The following is a 25,719-nucleotide window of genomic DNA, read 5'->3' on the forward strand; positions in this document are numbered from 1 at the left end:
CTTGGGGACTTGGTCTTTTTCTTTTTCTTCTTGGGGCTTCGTTGAACTTTTGTCTTGGGGATAACTTTGGGGGCATTAGGATCCCATCTTAAGAGTGAGCGAATGATGACCCCTCCTAGAGTACCGCTCCCTCCAGGTTTCAAAATGATTTGTTTTTTGGTTTGAGTGTCGATGCGGGGATCGGCCAGTTGGACCAAAGCGACTTTGTTTCGATCGAAAAAGCGTTGGGTTTGATGAGGAATCTGAATGATTCCTTGGAGTAATTGACGTGCCGTCACCGTGAACCATCGTAAGACTTCTTTGAGACTAGCTTCTAAGACACGGGCTCGTGTTTGTGGATCTTTTTCTCGACTGATGCCATACAAGGCACGAATCAATTTGACGGGAAGATGCGACTGAAGGGACGTCATGTTCACACTGTGTGAGACAGACGAAAAAGGGTCTGAGGTTTTTATAGATTTTTTTCATGGGGAGTGAAATGAAGTCGAGGACGGAGACGTGTACAGGACAGGCCCTCCGTCTTGGCACCAGTGGTGAAACAAGTGGGTACGAAATCGCAAATCCTCGGGGGTCGTAGGTTTCAAATCGACGAGTAAATAGGCGTGTGGCGTTTGAGTGGCATCGTCGTACGCCTGAGTCAGCCAAGGCGTTCCTAACTGTTTGGCTAAGACTTGCACTTCCGATTTATCTCGAGGGCTTTTAAACAAGACCACGTAATGCGCATTGAGACTGATGGTGCGATGGGCTTTACTTTGTTGAAACAAATTTTGGGTGATGTAAACGACACTGGCATTACGGTGATGCCCTTTGCGCGTGAACCACAATTTAATTTCTTCTTCGTCTTCTCCTAACATGTCGTCGAAAATGACCAAATGGGTTAGACGGGAGTCAGGGACGATGACGTCGTCTTCTTTAGGAATGCCTTCCACAAACACGATGGAATCGCCTTGACTTTCTCGCAAGAGGCTGTACGCCGATTGCCACTCTTTGTAACACCACACGATCCGTTGAGGGGGCCGATCGATCAAATGATGTTTATGTTCGATCAAACGTTTGACGAATTCGGTTTTGCCTGAACCGCTAGGTCCAGCAATGAGCATGTTAAAGGGATGGCGAAGATACAAAGCCTCCCAACTGGCACGATCTAAGTGTTCGTCGATGACTTTGACAGTAGAGGAAGAGGGAGCAGAGACAGCAGAGGTAGCCATGGTGTGAGAAATGTCACTTGTGACACGAAAAACAAACAAGACAAGAGTTTATATACTTTTTTCAGAACACGTTTATTGAATGTTTCAAATATGAACACGAAAGAGAAAAATACATACAACCCAAATAGTGATGTACAGGAATAAAAAACACATCATAACAATCAAAGTGGAATATAAACAAGTGTCTGTACAACATGTTTTGGGTAACAAAGATGTCCTAGGGACAGTGTGTAATGTTCTTACAGTCTCTACATGAGGTATTGTCACACAAGTGTCCTCCCGGAATGACCTTTCAGGCATGTCCATGACAGTCCTGTCCTGAAGCGAGTGGTTGTTCTCGGTGACGGGTTCTTCTGGCACTGTCACTAACACAGGTTGAAAAGTAACTTTTTTCCTTGAACAACTCTTGTGCATACTGGGCCACTTCTTGGGTCCAATCTTCAAAACCCCCTTTTTTCCAATCACGAACATCTGTCCAATGTGGATGTAAGTCACAAGCTACACACACATCGTCATACACGTCTTGGGTAGCTAAAAGTTGACGAATCTTTTTTTCCTGTTGAGGTCGAGAAGTATCCAGATGAAAACGCAAGGCTTTGAGCAAAAGGAGTTTTTTGTGACCATTTAAGGCCATGGAGGTGGTAAGTACTGATCGTAAAGAGTCCACAAAGAATCGGCTGGTAAACGAAATCCCAAAAAACAAGTCACTAAGACACACACCACTTGTCGTCCCAAATTGAATGGATACAGTTCTTGTAATAATCGATGGTAATGATCCACGGTTTGAATATGGTCATTGAGTTCCTTCCACGGAATCTGTTGGATGACATACGACATAAGTCGTGGCATAGCAGCCTGTTTTTATAGTCTCTTTGTTTCGAAAAGAATACACGTACTTTCTAGCCAGTGATCTTCGTTCTCCAGTTGGGAATGTAAATCTTGCATACTGTAACCGAAACGTCAGAGTTCGATTAGAAGTTTCCTCTTCCGCTAAGTAGATTCCACGTAAAATATGTTGGTAATCCTTTACCTCGTCTTCCTCAATGGGTTGCTCTAGGTGAATCTCGCAGTAACCAAAATGATCAACACGTGAATCATCGGGGGCCTGGAAGTATTGAACAAGGTCTGACCACTGAAACAATTTCTGACGAATCAGTTCTCTTATACCATTCAGGTACCAGTGGTTAAAAATCTGGTGACGTAACGGATGCAATTGTTCTTTACGTTTCACTTGTATTTTCACCAGCTCTCGGTAAATGCGTTCTCTCAACTCCACAGGCAAGCCCAAAATGTACTCTTGTAAAGTATCCATAAGTATATACACTGTTTTTGGAATCGTTGGGTGGTAGCCAATAGCCTCGTTTAACTTTGTGCCTAATGTAATATCCACTCATAATCAGTCTTCTTGTACTTTGGAACAGAGCATAATTTAAAAACGGATGAATCACTTTGAGTTTACGTTTCACTTGTATTTTGACCAGCTCTCGGTAAATGCGTTCTCTCAACTCCACAGGCAAAGCACGAATGTTCTCTTGTAAAGTATCCATGAATAGGTCATACTAAATCCTCTTTGGTCTGACACAAGAAATGTACTCTTTGCACAAACATGGTTTCACTTCAGTGTCGAATTTAAATCGTTGAGTCACTAATCTACACATTACAATTCGTTCAGAAGTTTCCTCTTTCACCAAGTTGACATTGTGTGAAAGATGTTGGTAATTCGTTAACTCTTCCTCTGGAATTCGATGCAGTACGTTTACAATGATGTAACTACAATCGTCCATACCAAACCAATCCTTTTTAAAACTAGAGGATCGTTGATCAATGTCTGTCCAATGGAACACTTTCAATTGAATCAGTCCTTGTATAGCCTTCAGGTACCAGTGGTTCAAACACCGGTGACGTAACGGATGCAATTGTTCTTTACGTTTCACTTGTATTTTGACCAGCTCTCGATAAATGCGTTCTCTCAACTCCACAGGCAAAGCACGAATGTTCTCTTGTAAAGTATCCATGAACAGATTATTATGGTAAAAAAGTTACTTCAATGTCTCGGTCCCACTAAAGGTAAGTAATGACAATTCGGTGACCATCGAGCATGTTCAACGTAGGCCGAATCTTGCGGTTCCCAGTGGTGAAGTGACACACCACAACTGAAGCACTTGACTTTATCTCCTTCGCCCAAGTAGAAAAATCCGGCTCTGGCTAATTCTTCGGGGGTCGGTCCTCCCAGATACTTTGGCCATTTTCCTTTGAACGATTGAAGACGATTTTCAAAGTCGCAGTATTCCGACAAACGCACAGGGAACGAATATTCGTTTTTCACAGGTTCGTTTCGATGAGGGTTGGGTGACAGGAACAGGAGTTTGCTCAGGGCTGGATGACATCCGTAGGGGGGTAGACGTGAAGGTGAACATTCCCCTTTAAACCCGGTAAAATGTCTAAAAGGACGAGCGGCATCGCTTTCGCATCCCTCAGGTTTGACACGCACAGCATCACTTTCCATGACAGGGGCAGTGAGAACAAAGTTCCCATGATGCTTTACGGCATCGCTCAGGTCACAAGGTACAGCATCGTATCCATCGCAAAGCTCACAATCGCACTCGTCTGCAAACTCCGTTACGCAATTACAATGGTAACCACATGGACAATCGCAGTTTCCTTCCGGACATTTTCCGTCGCAATGCATGGGTCTTATCCATCCAGTATTAGTCACACTAGAGGAAGATACAACTTTTTTACAATCCCCAAACTGGAACGATGTCTCTTTCAAAGTATTCATCTTGTTCGCTCGGTCTTGGTAGTCACAATGAACTATCGATCTTGCCTAGGGTTCCTTTTTTATATACAGACCAATACCGACGTGACCGTACGGTAAGGTGAAATGATTGGGAAGTCTCACTCGCTTCTGGTACACGATTTGATAGACTTTTTCCAAAGGTCGACTGACGATGTGGTGAGTGGGTAAACGTACAATCTTGTTCGGTTGGTAAGTGGTCACTTTAAAGTTTCCATCCTCTCCCGATTGCAAGGCTTCTTTCAATACCCCAAAGTTGACCACTCGACTGGTACGATAATTCAGAGTCAGTCCTTTCACTTTGCACGTCGTGTGCACTTCTTCTTGTTTGTCCCGGTATTCGTAGCCGTAATTTTTGGGACCGCCACTGACGAAACTTAGAATCTTGTCGTCGGGATGCTCGTCTGTCCAGGCTCCTAAACGGTCTCCTTAGATGTTAGGGTGATGTTGAATCGGGTGATGGATGTAAATGCAACTGTCCGTGTCAAAGTACAGGACGCGTTCTTCTAACAGTTCTAAAGCTTCGTACAATTTTAAGCGAGCATGGGCTGTCACGTAAGCCGCAATGATGACATTTCCAAAAGGGTCGTCTTGTACAAAGTCCAGATCTTCTTCGTAATTGACCAAGATCAAATTCTCTCGAACGACGTCCACGTGTTTCATGTATTTGGTTTTGTCGTGAATCATCTGGAAGTAGCGGGAAGGTTCTGTCAAATATTCCGTCTTGGGTAAACACGGTCGTTGTGCCATTTTACCCCACAAGCAATTTAACATCACTTTGGCAAACGATCGCCTGCCTTCGTTTTTCTCGATGTGGTCTAAAGTGATGCCTTCTTGTTCATAGTATTTCTCTTTGAATTGTATTTGGTCTTCGGGAGTGTGACACCAGGAGGGATAGCCGCTGGCTTCTTCAGTTTCAAAAAGGCATCCACGTAGTCAGCGAAAATGCCTTTCTGACTGGGATCACCCTTGTGGTATTGTTGTGTCTTGGGAAAGTGGCAAATTTCGTACACTACTAACAGTTGGTATCCCATGTCCAGAGCTTTGAACAATTCTACGCTGACCCAGGTTCCCGTCAAGGTCCGTTCTTCCTGGCTGTGCTGACAAGGTTGATCTTGGTTGCACGTTTCGGCACAAGTACGGCACAAGGGAAACATCAATTTGCCTTGACAATGGTGAGGTAAGACGGGATGGTATAGGTTCGTGGGAGGCAAAACTTTGCACTTGATCAAGCCTTCGTATTGTCGAATGTTTTTCAGGTCGATGTGTTCCGTTAACAATTGCGGGTGCCCTACAGGAAAGCGACAATATTTGCACACGTAGGGATACAGCGAACACACGTCCAAGTATTTGATTTCTTCTCCTTTCTTTTCGTCGGCTTGGTACAGCAAACAGGTGGCATTGGTCCTTCCTCCGTACAAACTATCCCTCGGGTTCAGCGGGTCCATGAACTGGTAACTTTCCACGAGGCGTTTAAACTCGGGATCGGTTTTCATACGGTGATCGTACTCGTGTTCCCACATTTCCACCACTTGGTATCCTTGCTGTTCTAACTTTAGGCGTCGCTGACAAGTGTCCTGGTACAAGTCTTCCATGGTTCGTTGCAAAAACTGATTTTTAGTGCCACGGTCAGGGTAACAGACGGGACATCCGTGAAATAAGCAACCGTTAAACTCGTACACGATCTTGGGGTTTTCTAAGTCCCAACCATCGACCGAATACGTTCCGATGGTCTTTTCGCCCCCTCCGTTGCGGGCATGCTGAATCCACTTGTCTTCCTTGTCGCACAAGTAATGTAACCAACGTAGGGCTTTGACCGAGTATTGACGTTTGACAAAGTGGGTCGTTTGAGGGCTGATGACAGCCACGGTGTTTTCAGGCATGAATCGTTGTCGATACACTAAGGAACACGCTTTGGCAATGGTGCAAGCTTCTTTCAAAGGATCGACCCCTCCGTGTTCCATGAACAGTTCTCGAAATTTTCCACAGCAACGTCGTAAAATGTCCACGTCGGAACGACAATACTTTAGCATTTCTTCCTGAAAGTCGAAAGGGTCCGAGGCGTGAATCTGGTACCAAGCGTAGAAAGCTTCTCGTTGTTCGGTACGCATGTTGTCGGGGTCGTAATAGTGAGCCTCAGGTAAATGGGGTAGAACGGCATGTTGATTGGCTTCCGTATTGAAAAAGTGTGGAAAGTACCCTTTAGCCATTTCTGTCATTCCAAACGTTTTAGGCATTCGACTCAAAGGCATGGCCAAATAGCTCATCGAATCTTTAAACTGTACTTGTCCCACTTGCATGAAAATGATTTTGGCTCCGTTCAAAGTGACTTTAGGACGCTCGGTGCCTTGTTCCGTATAGTATCTGAGAAGAAACTGTCCATCGTATCCGGAGAAATTGTGAGCCATCACCGTGGCATGACGATGACAATCTCCGTAACGTTCGATGTCCTCTTGGCTCCACGTCTTGTCGACGGGGTCTAAGACCCATTGGGCAAAATCGGCTAACGTGTTCGGTCCCCGAAAGATTTTTTCACGCCCTCCAGGAATCTTGCTGCAGTGAGGGCAATGACTGAAGATAGGTTCTTGAATGCACTTCTCGCACGCTCGATGAGCCACGCAGAAATTAGGAATGTGAATGCCGGTCTCTTGCATGCATTCGAAATCGAAAAAGATGAAATTGCCTTTCTTCTTGTGACCGTCCTCTTTCTCTGGTGGGGGTTGGTATTTTTGCACGTAACATTGGTGTTCCAAGTCCACGATGTGGTGACAAATGTGACATTTTTTCTTTCCTCGACATACGTGTGCCTTGGCAGCATTGGTACATATGACTTGTTCACACGTAGGGCACAATCTCAGGAGTTGACAAGCACATTTCTTCTGTGAACCTTGCGTTTTTAGATGTTGTTGGTAACAGGTAGGGCTGACAAACGTGCGCAGACAAGTGGAACAAGGCACTGGTTCTTCGCTCAGACAGGGTGAAGAGGCCAAACATCCTGAGCATTTCGATCCGCAATGCTTGTGTTGCTCTCGATTGTTATAACCATGGTCACATTTCTCACAATAATAAACATATCTCAGGAATCCAGTGATACTGGTAATGGTATCGAAATGTTCATCGTGATGATAAAGGTGAATGTATTTTCCGTCCTTAAAATCTTGCCCTCGAAACAATAGAGGTCCGCGCACTTCTTGAGGGTGCACTTTCAAGGTGTATCGTGGAGCTAGGGCATCTTGCAATTTTTCCATCTCAGGAATGCCACAGGGTGTGTCTTTGGACAGGCCAGCTTGTTGTAACAGGAGTTCTGCTTCGTTTCGTTGTTTGGCTCGGTCGGAACGTTGAATAGTGTCCCAGGTTCTTTTCCATTCTACCGTGTCGTTCTTGTTGGCATAGGTTCGTCCCACCACGATGGCACGGGCTAAACACATCTGGTCATGAGGGTTGTTAATTCGGACGAGACTCTTTTTGGTGTTGCGAAGGTCGTCCACCAATAACATCTTTTTGCGTCCTGTCCCTTGAGGAGGAGAGACGTGGGTCATGTCCAGTGTGGCTTTACCATCGGTGATGTCAAACTGATCATTAGATTGTTGTACGTGTTGAATCTTGTCCATGACTTTGGAAGCAGTCAATTCTGCAGGGGTGCTAAACTCGATCCAAACAGGGGATTTCAAACCGTCGTGTTGTATGGAAAGTCTCAAGCGATCGTCTTCTTTGGGTTGACATTGTCGCTTGAGTGCAGTGAGCAAAGAATCCCACACCTCGGTGATGAACACTTCTGCTTTCTCTAACGGCACTTCAGCCTTGAAATCTTTAAACTTCACCGTGTATTTGTAAGCCGTGGTTCTAAATTTTCTAGAGGAGCGCTTTTCCGTCTCTCGAATGGAATAGTACTTTTCAGGGTTGACAAAGGGTGGTGGACTTGGTTTAGAGGGTTCGGATTCTGGTTCACTCATGTCCTCTTCAAAATCACTGACATGAATTTGTGCCAAGATTTCAGCCCTGGTACGAGGCGATAGATCACGTTTCTGCCTCTTACTTTCTTCTTCTTTCTTCTCGAATGAATGGGATCGTTTCATCTTGAAAGCAAAAAGTCAAATGACTCAAGTTCAAACACCATAAACTACTTTATAGTCATAGCAGACCAGCGTATATAAAAGGGTGTGTGTCTTGTCCTTTCACTATTCATTTCACTCTCAAGCCGAGCACAACGATGGAAGAGACTAACCAGATGGAACGTTTCGTCAGAGCTTTACGAGGGGTCATTAGAAAATTCTCTTCAGACCAGCCTACGGACTACTCTCCTTCCTTTAGAGATAAAAGTCAAGATACTTGCTATATCTGTCAGAAGAAAGGGCATTGGTCTTCAGAGTGTCCAGACCGTCAAAAAACAGGAGCTAAAAAAGACAAAAGTAAAGATACCTGTTATTATTGTAAAGAAAAAGGACATTGGTCTCCAGATTGCCCAAAAAAGAAACAAGAGGAGTCAGAAGAAAAGAGGAATTCTTCAGAAGAAGAGAGGGATTCTTCAGAGGAAGAGAGGGATTCTTCTGAGGAAGAAAGAAGACAGGTGAAGAAAAAGAAACAGGAGAAAAAAAGAAGAAGGGAAGAAAGCGAGGAGGAAGAAGAGGAAAAGAGTGTGACGGTGAAGAAATTCAAAAAACAGAGAGACTAAACAAGGAGAAATCAATGAACTTTTTATTAAAGTGTTGTGTTGTGAATTGTGAATTGGATTGTAAAAAATGGAGAAAAGAATAAATGAATGATATAAGGTAAGAGTCTTTGAGTATTGATTTTAAAATAAGAAGCTACACTCACGCACTCATACACAGACACGTACTATAAGGGTAACATGGGTGAGTTTTTTTTTGAGTTATTGGCAAATTGAAATTGTATTTCTTTTCGAGAAATGTGGGTGGCCCTGAAAAGGGCCTTTTTTCTTCATGGTGTAGGGGTGAGTTTAAGCAATCAATTTTAACTGCCTTAAACCTTTGCCACGGCCAAGGCCTACTTCTGGACTGCGTAATGATGATGATGATTGGGTTGAAATCACTAAGGGTGGTACGGTAGGCTTAGTCACAGGGTTGACATGTTTGGCTCGGGAAGGTCGTATTCTCTTCGGTCGTGATAAAGAAGTCTGATACATTTGTTTCAGACTTCTTAACTCCGCTAAAATGTCCAACAGTACCGTGACCGTTTGATTTTCACCCTCTTGTTTCTTTGCTGCTACTTCTTCTTGCTGTTGTTTTTTTCTTACCTCTTCTTCTTGTTGCTGTTGCTGTAGGAGAAAAGCCTGTTCCGCTTCCTTTTGTCGTTGTATAAATTTCTCCAATTCTTCTTTCTGTCTCTGTCTAAAATTCTCCACTTGCGGTAATGAAGAAGGTAACGAAGGTTCCGGAACAAATTCTTGCGAGGAGAGAAAATCCACAAAATCCCAATTCACCTCTTCTGAAAGTAAGTCCGGGTTCCCTTGGGCGGTCTCCCCTGCTGGTGCACCCCACTGGATCGTTTTCTGAGTTTCCGTCATGTTGAATCACTATCGCATAGATTGACTGCACACAAGCGCTAGCGAATCTATATTGACTACGTGACGTCACAGACTGCTCTCTTCGGATTGGATGCGGGCTGACTGAATTCTGTAACGCGTGTTTGGATTGGTGAATGAACTCAATCCGTTTCAATCCTTTCTGTCCCTATAAATAAGCGCAGTTCACTGCATTGATTCACCTATTCTCGGAGCCTCAACATGTGGACCGACGTTGAATCTTCAACCCTTGTGTCAACAATGATGTTCAGGACGGACATGCTCATGTATGTCCGATCCAAGTGGACCGTTGTCCACAGGACCAACAGCAGCCTGTGGATAAGAAGAGTCTATATAGAGAGACAAGGTTGCCTCAAGAGGACTCTGATGTATGGCCCTGCTGTAAGACGAAGTTTGAGGAAAAGAAGATGTCGCAAATGCCCTTTATGTTAAGGGCATATTAACATAAACCAAAGGCCCTTTTCAGGGCCAGCCATATTTCTCGAAAAGAGATAGCCTTTCCATTGCCTACCCCTTTTTTTTAAAAAAATTTTTTTTAAATTTAAAAAAAAAATCCCATGTTAAATTCCCCTTGTCCGTAGAGTGACCCACGATTTTTCTCCATGTTAAATTCCCCTTGTCCGTAGAGTGACCCACGATTTATTCCCATGTTAAATTCCCCTTGTCCGTAGAGTGACCCACGATTTATTCCCATGTTAAATTCCCCTTGTCCGTAAAGTGACCCACGATTTTTCGCCATGTTAAATTTCCATTGTCCATAAAGTGACCCAGGGGTCCCTGTAATGCTAATTCCCATTGTCCGTAAAGTGCCCCTATTCACTACTACCATATCATGGTTGATATATATTCGACTATTTATAACTGCGGGCGTTACTGATTTTGCAACCCTGAACAATGCATTCGCGCTATAAATGTACAAGTTGTTTATGCTAGTAGAGTGTGTAATTTTAGACTTTACTCCATGTCGGAATAAAGCGTCCCTTATTCGAGATACCTGACCCAGACTGGGAATCTTATATCACAGGTAAATTCGTCTCTCCATAAGTGCTCGACTGGAGCTAGATGTTGAACAAAAAATAATAATCTGAAGGAAAAAAAAAAAAAAAAATCATACCGAGTGACAAAATTACCTTTGATTACCCCATGACCCGGTCTGACATAGGACCCTATCATACTATAAAAGAGACAAGGCAGGAAACTTCCACATTTTCGTTTCACGCTTGACCTTCGATTTCCTTCTGCTATCACCGTCTTTGAAGGCACACGGCCATAATCTATGATTTGCTTTACTCCTGAGATAATTTTCGAGTCATCAAATCATCATTAATTCTTCTGATTACACCAAACTGAAGATACGGGCTCCGAAACGTACGATTTGTGCGAAAGTATGTTCCAACTTACCATTAACGCCATACAACTTTAGGAATTTTTGTTCAATAGAAGAATTATCTTAAGTCCACACAAATCGAATACAAGTAACACTAATTTTCAAAACATTCCGATCATGCGGCACATGCGTTAACGGCGAAATATGATTGGATCAAAGTTTAATACTTAAATAACACCAATGCAACTGGCTTATTATGTTACCTTTTGTGTCAATCATATTACAATGCATAGGAGCAAAAAAGTTTCCGGGCAGGCAGTAAACGCAACATTCGTACATTTCGGAGCCCGTAACTTCAGTTTGGTGCAAGCCAGAAAAAAAGATTAGTTTCAAAACTATTTGCCTACACGAAATAGTATACAGAACGAATGCAGTGTTGACTAGAAACATCCCCAAAGCAAAACACGTCAGCATATTTTTTAATATTTTAAGTTGGAAGCATGGGCGCCCGCACGTAGGGACAGGTACCCTCCATTTCACCTCTTAAATGATTTGACCTACATCAGTATAACTTGAATGCTGACTGCTACATGTTTGATAACACCACCACCATCACAATAATTCTGCTGGATGGTCTGGTTGCGAGAGATATTTTGCATATTGGTTAATATCTGTGTAACCAAAACTGTAAAGTTTATATAATTTGCAATTTATAAATTAATTATGGTCACTAGCTTGATATTTCCAAGCCGTGCACATAAGTGTGCAAATATAGATCGTCACATTGACCATTTACATATTCGTTACATAACGTGGCACATCATGTAATTTATTTCAATATGTCCCAGATCAATGGTAATATCAAACTCGGTAACTATTGATTAGACAGAATTACATTTTTTAATATTGGTCTGATTTTTCGGAAGTGAACCTCATATGCCTAAATGTTGCGATAAAACGCTCCACAGCTGATGGCATATACACAGACTTCAAATGTAATTTTATATTCTCTAACGTAACCTTCGAAACTATGCGAATTGTTTACTTGCGCATTCTACTACAATACAGAGGTATGTCAAGTAAATCAACTGTGGATAGGACTCACAGTACTAGTTGTATGGAAAAGTGGGAATCAGTCGAGAAATTGGTGTACATAAAATGGATAGAATATGGATATGGAGAGTCATTATTGGTTGATAATGAATATAAAAATTTGTATTATGAATAATCGTTTGAGAGCTTCTACTATTTTGTAATGGAAAATAATAGAGATAAAACTGTATTGCTGAAATTTTAGACCTTTTATCGAGATGGCATTGGAACATTCTTTCTTTATATATGTACCTTGTTATTTAGGTAAGAAATTGAAAACGCATGTTTCAATCGCATTTAGATCAAATAAATGCCTCGCGGCATATAATTTTGTCCATGCTGAAGGTTGCATCCTCGATGTGTGTGTTTGTGTGTGTGTGTGTGTGATTTGAGTTTTTAACGTAGCCATACAAATTTTCAGTCACACCGCTACGATGTATGCCGTGTAGCAGTTTATAGACATGTAGCGTGATGTCCCACATAGCCAGGCTGACCAGCCCTGAAACTAACCTATTAATGCTGAGCGCCTGGCGAGCAGCTGGTAGTACCATTTTCTCGAGCCCGCGATCTCCTCCATCTGAGTCGCACGCTCGAACCACTAGGCCACCGGAACGGTCTAATGGGAAATATAGCTTTGATCATTAGGTTTAGATAATCATGTTCATTTTGAAGTTTGAATTAATACGGTGAGTCATTAAAAAAGCAACATTAATAGAATGGTTCCGCAAATTCATATACTATTAAGTTACGACCGATGGTATATATTTGGTAGGATCAGTCTATTTATCTGTTCTTGTATTGGTAGAATATGTTCAGTGGAATTTCAAACACACCTTGAGACATTGCAATAGTTGCCATGAAAGGGGATGATTGTAGTTTGTCTATGTAACTATCATGGGTGGTGTGTTTTCACATTGATACACCTAACTGTATTTTGAAACATTATCATTCAGATTCGATACTTAGGTATCTATCACTCTACCACCACGCTTATGTTGATGACATAACTGTTACCAGTATGATTTCACTTTCTCTGCCTGTATGTTATTCTACCTGTTAGTAGTAACAGTTGGCCAGAACATGAATCCTAGCATTATGGATATTTGATACCAGAAACTGTCAACAGGTCCGGTTCCGTTGTTTATCGTCCCATGGCTAACTGAGCTTGGACCAGTTCGTGCCCTTGGATAAGGTACAAATGTTAAATTAATTAAAATCCCTTTTCTCTAACCCTTACTGAAACAAGAGCAGAATGGGAGACTATGTAGTTTTATAGCCGGGCATGGTACTGTAAGCAAGACTGGTTTTAATTTTTGTGATGAATTTTAACTTCATTTTACATAAAGTTGTAGGACCCTTACTTGGTGTTCGTGTCTCCTTTGAATCGAATGTAACATTTTGGTGGCATCGGTGGGATTCCAATAATTTTGTTTGAATTATTCGGGATTGTTCAATAGGTTGGACTTGTATTTGACAATGCTGGAAGCTGTGGATTCAGCGAACGTGTGTTTCATATCAGCAGTGACTGGTTGTACTGTGTGTATAACGTACACATCAGTTGGCTGCTAAGTGCAAAGAATTCAATAATTCTGTGTGAATTACTGGAATTGTTCAATACGTTGAAAATGTGTTGGACAATTCTGAATTTTGTGAATTCAGCGAATCTGTATGTGATATTATCATTGACTGGTTATACTGTAAGTATAACGTACATGTGTTGATTGCTAAGTTCAACGTGTGTATCACGGGTGTACACGTACAAGCCCAGAAAAGCTAGTCCAGTGGCTATGGATACAGTGATAGAACTTACAGTACGTATGTCGGTTGCTGGTGACATCGAAGTTGAGGGAGTTATAGTCAGATCAGGAAGACCACGAAGAAAAGCGGCATCACAGAAATCGATGGAATTGACAGATACTGAGATTCCGGAGTATGAAGAGGAACATAACCTTAAGCACATGCAACCATCCAAGGAAACAAGACTCAAACATAGCGCAAAGAAGAATGAAAGAGAATTTGAGTTAAGGCAGAAGGTGTTTGAAGGGGAAATGGAAAGAGAGAAATTAAGATTTGAAATGAAGCGTTGGAAATTGAATTAGAGTTAAACATCAAGAAAACGCGACGGAAAAACATCTTCAATGCTATTTAAGGTAAAGCTTTAGGCATATAACCATGAACAGGAGAATATATTGCCACTTTCGTAGCAGAGCTTGAATCAATTGCAAAGCATGCTTAGTGGTCTGTCAAGTTTAAAGTATTATAGCTAAAATCTCTTTTGGCAAGTGAGACTAACTATGTTGCACCTCAGGCTATGGACATTTCACTGCGTCGGTCAGCATGAAGAAGGAATGTACCGATACATATCGTGGTCTGATGTTCCGGATTGATCAGCACATAAAGCGTTTCTTGGATAATCTTGGACCCAATTATTTGTCTTCGTGAGGAATTTGTTTGTGTAATCCTTGCCACAAAATGAGACAAAGTGGATTGGGAGGAAAAAGGGATATAGTCCAATTGTAGAGGCTGCAGAAGGTTATATTCCCACCAATGTAAAACAGTAAATTCAGAAGAATGTGATTAATAACAAAACATATTCGGAACTAAAAGCAGATAGCGAAACTAACATCAACCAATGAACAGTCCAAAGATAAGAATAGTCAGTGTAGTCGATGCAAGCAATGTGGACATATTGCAAGGTATTGTCCATTGGATGCTATGAAACATCATAGCAACCCAGAAACTTGTTTTGTTAAGCCAAAAATTGATGTAATGCTTATTTCATAAACAGGATGTGTAAATGTGTGCAAGCTCATGTTTATGAAGGACAGCAGCTTACATAATACTTTGATTAGAGACAATCTCTTTGACGAGATTTGCAAGTTGGAGGGGCACAACGTTATATTATACAGCAGTGGATCAGCCATTTACCACACATTTGGTTGTGGTAGATAGAGACACTCCGCATTATAAGGGACTAAAGCAAGTGGGGCTTGTTTACAATGTAGCTGCTGAAAACCTATTGGGGATGGATATACTTAGCAAGACGGGGTCATTTGTAGTTACTAAGTCAATGGTAAAATGACTCGACGATGAGAGAACTGTGGAAAATACTGACCAATGTGAGGATGAGGATAAGAATGAAGTTGTCAACAGCAGCATCGAGACAGCATATACTGATCAGCGTGTTGACACTAAAGTTGACAAACGTTAAGCAATGGATGCGGACATGTTGTCGAAACTACAGACTGCGAATATTTCACTGCAAAGTGTTCCAGAGAATTCATTTGCTACTCGTGAATAGGCTGAGGAGGAGCCAATGGCATTCTTCTATGAAAATGATATTTTGCAGTGGAAATGGTAATTTGGTGATGGTTCGCGTGGAGAGGAGCAAATTGTTGTACGAACAAGATTACGAAAATATTAATGATGCCGTGGCAAAATCGACCCTTAGCTGATCACGTGGGTTTGGAGAAGACAAAATACAGAATTCTCCAATCGTTCATTTAGCCTGGAATGCATTCCGATATAAAAATATATTAAACATCATGTCACGAGTTTCAGATGACAGCAAAACGGGTTGCAGGTAGGAAAACATCAATGGTTAGCCCACTTATGATAACAGAACCGTTCTCAAACATTGCAGTGGATATTGTAGGACCGTTATCTAGAAGGTGGTCTGGACACAAATAAATCCTGACAGTGGTAGATGATGCAACTGTGTATCCTGAAGCTTTACCTTTGAAAGATATGGAGGAAACGAGTGTAGCTAGAGCACTGATTGTGTTGTTTAGCCGTCTTGGTTTTCCAAGGGTCATATTAACAAAGGGATCAACTTCACTAGCACCTTATTGAAACAGTTGTATGAACTAGTGGGTATCCGTGGAGTTACAACAACGCCTTATCACCCACAAGCGAATGGAAAGGTAGAACGTTTTAACGGGACGTCTAAGTCAATGTTGCGGAAGTTCTGTAAAGACAACAAGAATGATGGGATGAGATGTTACCATTTCTGTTGTTTGCATACTGCGAAGTCGCACATTAGGAAAATCGATTCGCACCCTTTGAGAAAGACCCAGTCGTGTTGCATGGGTGGCTTAGTACGAAGTCGATGGTAAAATGACTCGACGATGAGAGAACTGTGGAAAATACTGCCGAATGTTTGAGGTTTGTTTATAAGAGAAAAGGATACCAGGAAGAAGTTAGCTGTGGAGCATATTGTGAAGATTCATGAGAAGCTAGCCAACAACGGAACTCTTCTTGAAGATAAACAGTTGAATCGCCAAAGGAAAATCAGGGCATTGTATGATCGTCACACGAAAACAAAAAAAAAATTAGTACAAGGGATGAAGTCCTTATTCTCTTGCCATCACGTTCGTCCAAAATGAAGTCACAACGACAGGAACTTTATCGTGTGGTCAGAAAGGTAAACGATGTTAACTACTAGGTATCTGTACCCGGTAGGTGCGGTATGGTAACATATCGTGTAAACTTGCAGCGTTTATACAAACGTGCTGTTCTGCTCGCGACGCACCCAGAGGAGAACAATAGTGTGGATATTAATTTTCATCCAAAAGCAGAAGAAGGTGACCCTGGCTTTAAGCTGCGGGTAAACTCGATAAAGGAGCAACGAGAGGATATTAGAAATCTTTGTAACGAATTTCACCATGTTCTTAGCCAGTCAGTGGACGGTTAAGAGCATGCGCTGGCCTATCTAAGCCGGAAACGTCTTCCGCGAGATCAGAAATATGCAGCTATCGAGAATGAATGTCTTGCGAACGTGTGGGTGATTGATTCTTTAAGTTATTACATGTCAGGGACAACATTTGAAATCGTGACTGACCACATTACACTGACATGGTTAAATCAATTGCAAAGCAAGAATCAGCGACTACTTATATGGCGTTTGGCACTCCAGCCTTACAATTTCATTAGAAAGCAAAGGAGCGGCAAATAACATGGGAATACAGATGGATTATCGCGCATATAAGTGAAGTATGTAGGAATTTAATGACAAAATTTAATGACAAAAGATACTGGCGAGATTATAACACTTCAAAGCTGCTGAGAAACGTATTGGAATAGCTCAGGATTCCTGGATTTTCGAACTTCAGTGTGTTCTTTTTTAATCATAAGGGCTTTATGCGGATATATATACTGGTTTTCCACTATTCTGAATGGTCAATGAAGGAATTCAAGACTCTTTCACAGAATGTAATAATAGTGACCCTAAGCTTTATGCAAGTTTTATAATTTTATTGATGTACCAAGACAGTATATTAATTTGAAAAATATTGCATTGTAAAACATTATGTTTCCTCTAAAGAAGGGAGCTGTTATTAGTGCATGTATCAGATTCTAGCTGTTAGTAGTGACAGTTGACCAGATCATTAATACCAGAATTCTGGATATTTGATACAGAAAGTATCAACAGGTTCGGTTCTCTTGTTTACCTTCCCATGGCTAACTGTGCCTGGATTAATTCATGCCCTTGGATAAGGCACAAATGCTAAATTAAAATCCCTTTTCTCTAACCCTTACTAAAACAAGAGCAGAGTGGGAGAGTAGGCAGTTATGTAGCTGGGCTTGGTACTGTACGCAACACTGGTTTTAATTTTTGTGAAGATTTTACCTTTATTTTACATTATTTGTGAATCCTTTGAACCCGAATGTAACACCAACATAATTGCTGGTAAAAAAATTTCCGTATGGTGAATGTTTTGCAATTTCACATTTTGTATTGTAATTGGCTTAAGCCTGCCGTACTTTAGGCTTAAATTATATATGTACTTGGGGAATTTAAATAGTGTCTGTCATTAAGTCTCCTCATTGATATAGACACCTTTCGACGAGGTAATACTATGAGTCCTCCGGCAACATTGTTAATTCCAAATACCCAGGTTTCGCTGGATTTTCAACACTGAGCTCGTATTGCATGACGCGTTCCCATTGTGGTTTGTAAGATACTACGAGACAGGTGTTACAAGATCCGGAACGCTATTAACATGAAATTTTAGGTATTAAGAAGATACATATTCGCAACAATACACAATAAATAATTCCATTCATGGTTTAACGTTCAGCCTTTGCATCAAAGTGTGCTACACACAATATTGTGACTGGCAGCAACATGCACTTTGTTTACGGATATTTTAGGTAGATCCAAGCAACTGAGTATAAAAAAGGAATGCTATATGTGCGAATTCAGTGGTTGCAAGCTGTGTAATTTTATGATCAATTTAAACACAATGAAATTCTTGAAAACAGGTTTTATAATTAAAGAACACATTTCATGTGATAGGCAAACTATCATTTATGTGAAAAATATTTAAAACTACAGAAAAAGCAGTATGTTAGAGCAAACAAAGTAAATTTAGGTGCTAAAATGGAGGGGCATGTTCTGGACACACGACTACAAAGACAAATAAAAGATAAGTCTAAAATATATAATATAAAACTGTAATACATATCATTCGATAGCGACTTAGATTAAGCGCAATATCTAATGGTAAAAATTGGAGAGAAGGACAAATGAACAATGCTTGATTAATCGTTTAAGTGCCGAATTTAATTTAGAAATTCCTTAGACTGTGTTACTCCGGACATAGGTTTGTGTATATTTAAAAAAGAAATCTTTTATTTTATTTCCTTTCCAAACTTTTAGTTCATTTATTTATTTTCTTGTTGTAGTGAGCATTGTGCAGGTCATTTAGATATATTTGGTAGGATCAGTCTATTTATATGTTCTTGAATTGTACTTTTCATTTGAACGAATTATTTTTCTTTGAAATTATTATATGTTTTACATTGACAACTGATTTAGTTTGTTAAGATGGCATCCATCTATGCGGGATGTCGGCCATCAGTCCAACGTTCATTCTATTTACCTTTCACCTATTAAACGATATAAATGTTTCAGATTTTCAGGATGTTCATTTTTTCTATCTTTATCTATTCAGACTTTCAGAATGTTCATTCTAACTCTTGGTCTAATTATACAACTATTTCATGCTTTCAGAATACATAACTAAGGCCCATTAAGGGCACTTCCCTTGAAGGTGTTAATGGCCTAATTGCGTGTGAGTGCGATATGGCAAAAGTCATACAACATACGATTTAATTAATTCTAATTTGTTGCTGACATTAAATCCCAAAGTAAACGAAGAGGTAATGAATTCCAACAACTTTGGCAGTTTTGGAAGGAAACTGCAACCTGCAATCAAATTGACAGTCAATCAATCTTTCGTGTTATAATCACTTAAATCGTTTCATTACATATTCAACAATGCAGTCATCCAACAGGTTAAATTTATATTTGGTTGCAACAATGCAGTCATCCAACAGGTGAAATTTATATTTGGTTACAACAATGCAGTCATCCAACAGGTGAAATTTATATTTGGTTACAACAATGCAGTCATCCAACAGGTTAAATTTATATTTGGTTACAACAATGCAGTCATCCAACAGGTGAAATTTATATTTGGTTACAACAATGCAGTCATCCAACAGGTGAAATTTATATTTGGTTACAACAATGCAGTCATCCAACAGGTTAAATTTATATTTGGTTACAACAATGCAGTCATCCAACAGGTGAAATTTATATTTGGTTACAACAATGCAGTCATCCAACAGGTTAAATTTATATTTGGTTACAACAATGCAGTCATCCAACAGGTTAAATTTATATTTGGTTACAACAATGCAGTCATCCAACGGGTTAAATTTATATTTGGTTACAACCTTTCCTTTGATGAGAGCATAAATCATAACATCTTGAGAAACGCACACATATTTCATGTTACTGACATGATGCAAAAGAAAGTACGTGAACGTAGATTCACAGCGTTTTAACCCACGTCGAGGGCACCGGTTGTAAAGAAAACAACCGGGAAATTCAAAGCGCTTTGGTTAAATAAAAAGGAAACATTAAACAAATGTCGACTGAGGGAAAGTAAAATCCAGGCTCATAATGGAAGCAATCTCTTAAGATAAGAAATGATACCGTAAAGTAGGCAGATGACTTTCGTGATAAAATACTCCACCACCCCACTCTTACAAACAGACTATCGGGAAACACTGAAAATGCACAAGGATTTAAAGGTATAATGCTATTATGTTATTTTTCTTTAGTGCAGACATCTTCATTATTCTAGGTAGTTTCGTTTTTCTGTGTCACAGTGTAAATATTTATATATAGTAGTACTGTAGTGTTGGCTAACTTAAGATGTGGAGGAGTATTTTTTATCATAGTTTTGAACATATAATACACTTAACGAATATCTATATATACAATATCGGATATTGGATGTATGCAATGTTGTTGGTTATGCAATAACACAAATTAAATGCTTTGCTAAATATAGGTAATTAAAGGTTATATACAACATCTGAATTAAATCTAGTATTTTAAATTGGTCTGATGTATAATAGCACAATGAATGAAATTAAATAACAGAGGAAAGCAGCAGGTGAGGTGAACAGACCCGGTTCTTCCTCGCGTTTGAAGACTCCTACAAAAACAAATCCGTAGGAAAGCTTTATTTTCATTTTTAAAGGCTGCTACGGGGTGTTATTTTCGATACAAAAGACCCTACGTGACATAGTGTGACACAAAAAAAACATCACCGCCTGGGAAAATTTGTTTTTAAAAATAAATTTTCTAACGTTGTTATTTATTACCTTCAACGTGTGCGCATTCTTGGGGGTCTTCACCTCACCTGCTACTCCTCATAAAATAATATTGTTAAAATATTTGATCAAGACCAAAAATGTTATTTTTTTTGTTATCTATTAAAATCACTTGCATATAAATAATGTCATGTGTCGGAGAACCACACTCTGCTAGATTAGCACGAGAACGATTGGCGGCGATAAAAGAATATCTTCCTGTGAGAGAATCTGTCAAGAGAAAAATAAAAGCACATGAGGATGCGAAACTTAGATTTAGTGAATTGTCCACGGAGTTATTTAAACCAATTACTGAAAAAATCCTACTTAGAGATGTTAAAGATCTTGAAGTAGAAGAGCGTGAAATTCTTCCTGCAGAGCGAATAGAAGAACAAACTAAACCTCAAGTCAAGGACATTGAACCGGATTATGATGAAGAATATTCCAGAGCTATTGCTGGATTATTTCCTAAATTTAGAACCGGAGTTATTAGTCGCATAAGGTCAATTGAGGATATGGAAGATTTGGTTAAATTTGCTGCTGAAAGTTATTTTAATAAAAATAATTACTTAAGAAAAGAACATACTATCAAATTTATTCCTGAAGATGATTGGTTAAAGTGGATATATCGCATTAGATATGATAAGCATCACGCTAAAGGTGATGCTTACATCATATTTACAAATATGTATCGTAATTATGCTCAGTCATTGCGAATACAGCCATCTCCACGAAGACCGCCATCTCCACCACCTTCTCAAATACTTTTACCACCCCCACCACAACGTTCTTAGCGGCGCCCCAGGCAGCGGTTTTCACCACCACAACCTCCATTAAAACCTCTGCCATCTCCATTACAACCTTTACCACCTCCATTAAAACCTCTGCCATCTTCATTAAAAACTTTACCACCTCCATTACAACCTTTACCACCTCCATTAACACCTCTGCCATCTCCATTAAAACCACTGCCACCTCCATTAACACCTCTGCCATCTCCATTAAAACCGCTACCACCCCCATTAACACCTTCCATACGACGTTCTCTACAATTTGATCCACAATTGGAAGAAATTACCGAAGATAAATTTATCGGCAGCGGTTATAATTCCATTTGTCCTGATAGCGTTATTAACGATGTATCTCGGCTAGAAGTACTTATTGGAGGAAAACGAGCAGGAAATAATTCACGTGAAATAACCAACGAGATATCCGATATTTATCAACGATTATTTTGCGGTGGTATCATAGATGTTCACGTTTATAGAAATTTCATTGACGAACTCGTCGACGAATATAGCGATTAGATTATAGTAAATAAATAATGATCGTTCACAGATATCATCGTAGACCAACACAAGTTCGTGTAGTAAATTCTAGATTGCCAATGTACAAATACGTTCACGGGAACGGACTCGGCGATACTGTTACAAGTTTTGTCACAAGAATAGCTCCTAAAATTGGACCTGCCGCTAAACAATTAGCGATGAAATCTATGGGAGTAATTGGCAGTAAGGTTCTTTCTGGTATTAGTAGTTTAGCTAGTAAAGGTTATGAATCCGTCAAAGATAGAATATTAAGATTAATAGGCCGAAAAAGGAAAACATCACCACCTGAGCCAGTTAAATTACCTAGCACTGACGTGATGCCTAGCGATATTAGCAAAATAATAAATGGCGCAGCAAATCAGAAATTAGCGGATTTAACAAGTCAGGAAATTAGTAAATTAGCAAGTCAGGAAATTAGTAAATTAGCGCGTCAAGAACCAGCAAATACAAGTTTTATATCGGGCAGTGGTCTTCGTTTTAGAAGATAATCTTTATAATAAATGTTTGCACGGGCATCAAATGAGGCATATGATATGGACGAGCCAGTAAGCAAGGACACATCGGTGCGTGATTATCAATATTACTCGTATCACGCAGTTGATCCAGACAGCCAAAATCGTTTTGAAGTTCAAATTCATGACACAACAAGATATTTTCTACCATCTGAGGCGTTTATCGAAGTTACTGGTGAAATTGTAAAAACTGATGGTAACGTCTACGGGGACGATTTCAAAGTAGGATTTGTTAATAATGGCATTATGGCGTTATTTAAGAGTGCCACATACATGATTGATGGAAGAGAAATTGAGTCAATTACTAATGATGTTGATATTGCTACGACAATTATAGGCCTAGCTAGGTACTCGGACGATTTTACCAGATCAGCTGGTCCTAGTATGATGTTTGCCAAGGATAATTCTAATGCAGCTGATCATGTTCAGTTTGTTCACAGACAACCAAAAACTCATAATGGCAACGCCGACGCCGACGTTGAAAATATGATTATAAATGTTAACGCTAATTACAATCTCGGATTTGCTACGCGAAGAGCTATGTTAACAGCGGGTCGTAGGAAATTTTCCATTATCGCACATATTTGGATTTTGTAGACATTTTAGAAAAGTTATTTTTGGAGCGAAACATACAGTTACTTTTATTCGAAATGGTAGCAATAATGCCATCTGGCGAGAAGGTGCTCTTAACGCCGATGGTACCATTAATGCTGCCGCTGATGGAGTTAACAATGGTAAAGTTGATTTAACTAATTTTATCCTCTGGATGCCAGCAATAACACCATCAATTGTTGAAGAACAAAAGTTACTATCATTTATGGATCATGGTGGTAAATCAATTATGTCGTGGCTAACAACAACTACTGACACCATAACTACCAGCATTAATGGCGAATTTACTTGGCGTATTGCGGCCCAACAAGGCGTCTCTGCACCAAGACATATCTTTGTTGCTCTTCAAAATTATAATAGGTATCCTCAGCAGCGTAATCATATGGTATTTGATAATAATGGCGCAACAAACGTATCGTTGAGAATAAATGGACAACAAGAACCATCTGAAGAAATGTCAATAAATTTTACAACTCTTTCGACAGCTCGTGCATATCATCGCATATTAAGTTATATGGGTCGAGATCAAAATATTGATACAGGTTTGCAAATATCACAGTTGGATTTTAATAAATTTTACCCAATCTACTATTTTTCGCTGGAACATCTTGATTTGTTAAAACAATCTGTCGTTGACATACATTTCAAAGCTAGAATTAATACAGGTGGAGATGATTATAAAGCTATCGCGGTGATACTCAGCGACAGAACTATGCTACTGGAGGGTATTAGTGGCCGAATGAGAGTAATTGACGCACCCGTGGAAAAAATGTGATCTAAATTTAGATCAACCAATTGTAATAAATGCCGTACGATCATGTTAGTGTGACTCTGACTCCGGGTCAGATAAAGAAACTCGCGTCGGTGTCAGCGAAAGCCTGCGGGGTAAAATTAATATTAAAAAATGCTCAAATTCATGGTGGGCCAAATAAATTATCATTAACTAAAACTCAACATGGACGTTTTACTGAATCAGCAAATTCTGGCGTCCATGTTAGTCTTAGTCCATGTGCCATCAAAGTTAAAGTTGGTGGAATTTTCCCACTTTTTGCCGCTATTCCAGCGTTGGTTGCTAAAATATCTGCTGTTGCTGGTCCGTTGGCGGCAAAGGCTGCTGCGGCGGCTCCGGCGTTACTAGCGAAGGGCGCGTTGTTAGGCGCGGCTGGATACGCAGGTAGTAAAATAGCGGAGAAAGTAACCGGAGGACGGTATGGTAAAAAAAAAGGGACGAGGACTAAGATTACCAGGAACATATCTACGAAACGGTCGCGGATTGAGACAGCCAGGAACATATCTGGGTCACGGTCTAAGATTAGCATAACGCCAATGTCAAATTTAGATTTATCCAACGAGGCAAAAAATAAAAAATAAAATTCTTTAGAGGTGTATTTATGCGAGATCAACTTCCTGACAAACCAAACCATAACGAAACCGGGATAATAAATCTCGATTCAAATACAGGTCCAGGAACTCATTGGGTTGCTTACGCGATAAATCCGCGTGAAGTTATTTATTTTGACTCGTACGGGTTAGCCCCGCCGAAAGAATTTCTCAATTACACATCAAAGTTAAAAGTTCCAATTTGGTATTCAACGTTACCAACACAGACATTAACCGATCCACCGATATGCGGTCCAGAATCAATTAATGTCCTTGACGCAATTTCACGTGCAATTGACCCGTATAGCAAAACCGTACTTAAATACACATCTAATAAATATGGTTGACATTTATGGTAGACCTTTTTATAGGAAAACAGCGACCGGTATTGATTTATCCAAATATGCAACTAAAGATGATCTTAATAATCTTCTATCGGTGGCAGGAATAGACCCTGACGATGTTGTTATTTTTCAAGATACTCATGGAAAATTACGAACAAGTAATGTTAAAATTAGCGATATAATCAAATGAGCCGAGTATAACGCTCACGTAGGCGAATTTAACGTTATTAAAAAAACTAATGAAGATATTTCAAATTTAGTTCGTCAAAAAGTTGACACGTCGTTGTATAACGCTCACGTAGGCGAATTTAACGCTATCAACGACGTTATTAAAAAAGCCAATGAGGATATTGCAGCGTTAAATAGTTTAATAACAAATATCACAAATTTAGTTCGTCAAAAAGTTGACATGTCGTTGTACGACAGAGAAATTCGCGACATTAATACAAAAATTACCGACATTAAATCTACTGCTGATTTATTTTCCGGCGTCAACGCATTAATTCCTGGAATTATCAGCAAAACGAGCTTTATTAAAGTTCCACCAGTATCATTACAGCAATTTCATAATATAACGTTTACGACGGCGTCTGGATCAGTAACGTGGACGCCAGAAAATAACTCCTTCACGTATACGGCGCCGGTTACTGGCGTTTATCAACTATATATTTTCTCCAAGGTGAGATTTAGAATAATAGTTAAAAATTACAAATGGCGACACTCCACTGATAGATTTCTTGGATTTCTAAACATTTTACTAAGCAATGATGTCGAAGAAACGTTCACGTTAGAACCACCAGAACGAGCAACAACGGCGTCAACGGACCTATGGTGGTGTATGGAATTTATCTCTGAAACACCTTCATCATTTAGTTGGACAGAAATTGCATAAATGACCGCGTCCGAA

At 40.0% G+C, this 25,719-nt stretch overlaps 1 protein-coding gene across 2 annotated transcripts in view; it reads right to left on the bottom strand.

Moving 5' to 3' along the window:
* The window catches only part of LOC149791732 (beta-1,3-galactosyltransferase 5-like), a 75,187-nt gene extending 64,150 nt beyond the window's left edge, over nt 1-11,037 (bottom strand). Inside the window, exon 1 of one of the 2 annotated variants that reach the window (XM_089970229.1) lies at nt 10,949-11,037. The gene's annotated coding sequence lies outside the window, so the exon portion shown is untranslated. The other variant, XM_089970230.1, reaches the window with a different exon arrangement.
* Between the last annotated feature and the right edge of the window lie 14,682 nt (nt 11,038-25,719).

This window comes from Sinohyriopsis cumingii, chromosome 9 (genome assembly GCF_028554795.1).
Source record: "Sinohyriopsis cumingii isolate HCF-2022 chromosome 9, ASM2855479v2, whole genome shotgun sequence".
Taxonomy (NCBI): domain Eukaryota; kingdom Metazoa; phylum Mollusca; class Bivalvia; order Unionida; family Unionidae; genus Sinohyriopsis; species Sinohyriopsis cumingii.